The sequence below is a fragment of the Leucoraja erinacea genome, chromosome 13, assembly GCF_028641065.1.
Source record: "Leucoraja erinacea ecotype New England chromosome 13, Leri_hhj_1, whole genome shotgun sequence".
Classification (NCBI taxonomy): domain Eukaryota; kingdom Metazoa; phylum Chordata; class Chondrichthyes; order Rajiformes; family Rajidae; genus Leucoraja; species Leucoraja erinaceus.
Genome location: NC_073389.1, coordinates 47,726,355 through 47,731,869, shown reverse-complemented (window position 1 = coordinate 47,731,869; position 5,515 = coordinate 47,726,355).

The following is a 5,515-nucleotide window of genomic DNA, read 5'->3' as shown; positions in this document are numbered from 1 at the left end:
ATCCCTGCGCTATCAGAGCCTCGCCTTTTACATCAGGTCCACAACTTCGCTTTGCTCGTTGGTTTCTCTTCATTGGACAACGTCGGGAGTAGGAGGGATAATGTTATATTAGAAAAGAAAAGCATCGCCAAACAAGGCTAACTTGCCAAGTGGGTTTGCTTCCTGCTGTTATAGCAACCGCCAGCTCGTCAGATGACGACGAAGTGTGTTTTGACTTTAATGGTGATTTCCACGAAATCCGTCGAGTCTTGTTATCTTCAGCACACATTCATTCGATCAATGATCTCACTAACATTTGATAAACGTAATCCACCTAATCTTCAAAGTGGCTCCACGGAATGGTTTACAAATAAAAATAGTTTACAACGAAGACAGCATTCAAGGCCTCTGTGGCTCCCATCTGAAAGACGGCATTTGCAACAAAAAAAAAGTAGCACTTTCTCGCGAATTGTGTTCAAAAGTCGTTATGTTGATACTCCAATCCACCACGTGCTGACTCAGTGGGTACATACTGAGTCACGAGTTACATGGGACATTTTGCCCCAGTTCATCATTAAAGATGAGGTTTAGCCTGGTTTTCATTTTAAATTATATCCCAAGTAATTGTATTTATAGTAACAATCGTTTATGTAATGTTTCTGTGCTGAAGAAAAAAATATAATTGGAAAAGAAACTGCCCTAAATATAAAATGTTTCAGAGATAACTGCAGATGCTGGAAAAATCGAAGAAGAATCAGAATTTCCTTTATTGTCATTCAGACCTTATGGTCTGAACGAAATTTTGTGCCTGCAGTCATACATACAATGATACAATAATAACAACAATAAACACTAAATAACATCCACCACAGTGAGTCCTCCAAACACCTCCTCACTGTGGTGGAGGCAAAAATCTTAGGGTTGCAGTCTCTCCCTCTGCTCCCTCTGCGCTGAGGCGATTCCCCACCGGGCGATGGTATAAACAGTCCCGCAGCTCACCGAACCCCGAGAACGGGCCAGCTCAAACACCGCGGTCCGGGGTGGTCGAAGTCGCCGCACCTCCAGTCCAGCACACGCAGCCGCCGGCCCGCGGCTGAACCCAGACTCTGGACACCGCCGCCAGAACGTCGTCCCAGCCACCGGAGCACCGTCCCAGCCCCCAGACCGGATCGCCCTCACGTGAGTACCGTTCCACCCTCAGGCTGGGCCACTCCGACGGGAGTGCCGTTCCTCCCTTGGGCTGGGCCACTCCAGCGGGAGTGCCGTTCCTCCCTCGGGCTGGGCCACTCCAGCGGGAGTGCCGTTCCTCCCTCAGGCTGGGCCACTCCGACGGGAGTGCCGTTCCACCCTCGGGCTGGGCCACTCCGACGGGAGTGCCGTTCCTCCCTCGGGCTGGGCCACTCCAGCGGGAGTGCCGTTCCTCCCTCGGGCTGGGCCACTCCAGCGGGAGTGCCGTTCCTCCCTCGGGCTGGGCCACTCCAGCACCTCACCATGCCGCTCTCACGGGAGCACCGTTCCATCCCGGGCTGGGCCGGGAGCGAGCCCAGGACGAGTCCTGTCAGCTGCCTCCAGAGTCCCGAGGTCGCCGGCTCCGCTAGGCCTCAGCATAGACGGAGGCAAAGAAGGGGGATACGACAAAAAGGTCGTATTCCCCCGAAGGGAGTGACAGCAGCCCCCGTTTCACCCCCCACCCCCAAAAATGCTGGAGAAACTCAGCGGGTGAGGAAGCATCTAATGTAATGGGTTTTGTAGTTTGATATTGGAAATTAATTAGTTATCCTTTTTATAGTACATCCTTCCAAAACTTGATCTTCCAATACTTTTTCCAAAATAGGAAGAAAATTCTCATCAAATATATATAATATATTTAAAATATTTTGGGCATGCCCTTAAAAACATAATTTTAGCCCACAATCCATTTTGCTTCTTTGAAATACGTTTATTAATCCCACTGCTGTGATTTTTGTCGACACTACTGTAAACCTTTGTTGAATTTATCCAATTCTCATTTGAAAGGGATGATTATATCTACTTCCAGATGAAAACTGCACACTTGATAAAACATGGAACATGGAACATGAACAGTACATCACAAGAACAGGCCCTAGAGCCCACAATGTCTCTGCTGAACAACTAATCTCCTTCAGTACACAAAATTGCTGGAGAACCTCAGCGGGTGCAGCAGCATCTATGGAGCGAAGGAAATAGGCGACGTTTTGGGCCGAAACCCTTCTTCAGACTGAAGAAGGGTTTCGGCCCAAAACGTCGCCTATTTCCATCGCTCCATAGATGCTGCTGCACCCGCTGAGTTTCTCCAGCAATTTTGTGTACCTTCGATCTTCCAGCATCTGCAGTTCCTCCTTGAACAACTAATCTCCTTCGCCTGCCTGTGGTCTGAAGAAGGGTCTCGACCCGAAACGTCATCCACACCTTCTCTCCAGAGATGCTGCCTGTCCCGCTGAGTTACTCCAGCATTTTGTGCTTACAGTTCTCCATTCCTTGCATATCCAGTGTATCTATTCAAAAGCTGCTTCAATGGGGTGGAAGATTGCAACCTTCACATGGTCCGCCCTGTTTCGACTAATGCAATCAACCTGGCGTGCACAATCAAATAAGATCAAATAGAACAAGTTGTCCTACAACTTTAGGCTGTGCACGCCATACTCAAGAAGAAGAAGAAGCTGCTTCAATGCCACTATCACATCTATCCACCACCACTCCTGGCAGCACGTTCTAGGCATCCACCACTCTCTGTGTAAAAAAACTTGCCATCCATATCACCTTTAAACTTTTGCCCATCTCACCTTACAGCTATACCCTCTACTCTTTGACATTTCCACTCAGGGATAAAGCTTCTGATTGTCTACCTATCTATGTCTCTTATAATTGTAAACACTTCTATCAGTTATCTCCCCAGCCTCTGATTCTCCAGAGAAAAGAATCCAAGTTTGTTCAATAGCCTCACAAAGAAACACCTCCTTTTGTTATTTTGCTAGTGTAAACATTTTTCCTGGAAAGGGTCCAGTGGAGTTTCATTAGGATGTCATCTGGCACGGAGTGTTTCAGTTACTAGGAGGTAATGGAGAGTCTGTGTCTGTTTCCAGAACAAGAGGTCACAGTTTAAGGATAAGGGGAAATCTTTTAGGACTGAGATGAGAAAAACATTTTTCACACAGAGAGTGGTGAATCTCTGGAATTTTCTGCCAGAAGGTAGTTGAGGCCAGTTCATTGGCTATATTTAAGAGGGAGTTAGATGTGGCCCTTGTGGCTAAAGGGATCAGGGGGTATGGAGAGAAGGCAGGTACAGGATACTGAGTTGGATGATCAGCCATGATCATATTGAATGGCGGTGCAGGCTCGAAGGGCCGAATGGCCTACTCCTGCACCGATTTTCTATGTTTCCTTGGAGCAGAGGAGGATAAGAAGGGACAAAATTGAGGTGTAGAAAATTACGAGTAGTATAAGTATGGTCGACTGCACGAACCTAGCCCCCATATTAGTGGTGGATAAATCACATGGACGCAGATTTAGGGTAATAGATATCGAGGGGATCTGCGGGTATTTTTTTCACCCAGAGAAGGGTGAGTGGTTGGAATACACTTACTGGGAGAGTGTTAGGGGCAGTGGTTGCTAACAGTATTTAAGAAGTATCTAGCATTTGAATCACGAAGGCAGTAAACACTAACGGCAAAGGTCTAGAGATGGGATTAATATGGATGGAAACCTACTGATCAGCAGCTATGTGGTGGGTTAAAATGGCCTGGTTGCATACTCTATGACTTAATGAACTTTATGGACCATCGGTGTAGCCACAACTGGAGGTCTGTGTAGAGGTGTACAAGTCAAACAATCTACAGCTGCACTATCTATGACAATATCTATCCATTGGACAGAGAGGTGCAGCCAGGTTTGACCTAGCAGACCAATGTAAAGGCTACAATGTAGTGTGACCAACGTGGAAAGGAACATGAACATTAGTTGTGTACAGAATAGGATCATACATGGACTGAAAAAAAATGTTGATCACGATAGAAAATAATCAAGCTGCATGAAAGTTTAAGAAAAGACTAAATATGGAAAATCTATTAAAACGTATGTTAATGGATACAGCACAAGAACCACTTGTTGCCTGGTCTCATTCTCATAGATATAGCAGGTGTAGGTTACGGGTAGAAAGCAGGAGAATGGGATTCAGCGGGAAGAATAGATCAACTATAATCAGATGGCAGAGCAGACTCGATGGGCCAAATGGCCTAACTCTGCTCCTATGTCTTTTGGAATTATAATAGGAAAATATCAATTATAATGGGAAAATGTATGGTAGTGCTAACAGCAATGTATAGGAGTCATATGAATGCTGATTTCTCCAACTTCAAGTAACCCTTGCTTTCCCTCTCCATCTCCCCAACCCTAGTTCTATGACTTGTTTCACTGTCCTTTCTATATTTCTATATTCTATACAATATTTCTATATTGCACTATTACTACGGACTGACGCTAAACTGCATTTCGTTGTACCCATACTTGTATCTGTGCAATTATATTAAAATTGAATTGAATTGAATTGAATTCTGATTAATTTTACTGATTGTATGCCTCCTTGTCACCTTGCCCTCAGCTAACAAGGAACCATTCTACATTTCATTAGCATCATTTGCTTTGATCTGTCTTTTTCATACCTTACCCTTCCATATCTCTAGATTCCAGCTCCGCTGACCCCAGTCTGAAGAAGGTTCTCGACCTGAAACATCACCCATTCCTTCTCTCCAGAGATGCTGCCTGTCCCGCAGAGGTACTCTGAGCATCTGCAGTTACCCCCTACCCTTTTGACTACTTTCAGTATTTTGTTTCCTTTCTCTTTTCGTTCCACTGGTGTTTGGTTTTTTTTGTACTCGTGTATGATATGTTTTGCCTGGATAACAAACAAAACAAAGCTTGTTTTACTGTATCTCGGTACACATGATAATAATAAACTTGTAATGCCATCCTATCTAAAGACCAGACATTTCTGGCACATAACTGTGCTGATAGCTCTGTGAAGGACCTCCATGCAGTCAGCTTGTAGTTCCCTGTAATAACGACTCCATTATTATCCAGGGACCCTGACCTCCCTCGACTTCATCCAGGGACCCCGACAGTCCTTTCAGGTGAGGATAAAATTTACTTGCACCTCCCCCAACGTCATCCACTGTATCCGATATTCTCGGTGTGGGCTCAAGCGTAGACTTGGCGATCATTTCGCTGAAAATGTACGCTCAGTCTGCCTTGGCCTACGCAAACTCCTGGTTGCCAAACATTTTAACTGTCCTTCCCATTCCCATACTGAACCTTCCATCCTGGGCCTCCTCCAATGTCAGAGTGAGGCCACACGCAAATTGGAGGACCAGCACCTCATATTTCGCTTGGGCAGCTTATAATCCAGTGGCATGAATTCTGATTTCTCTAATTTTAAGAAACTCCTGCATTCCCCCTCTCCCCCCTCACCCTAGTCATCCAACCAGTTCCACTGTTCTCCCCTTGGTATCCCTCTCGTTAG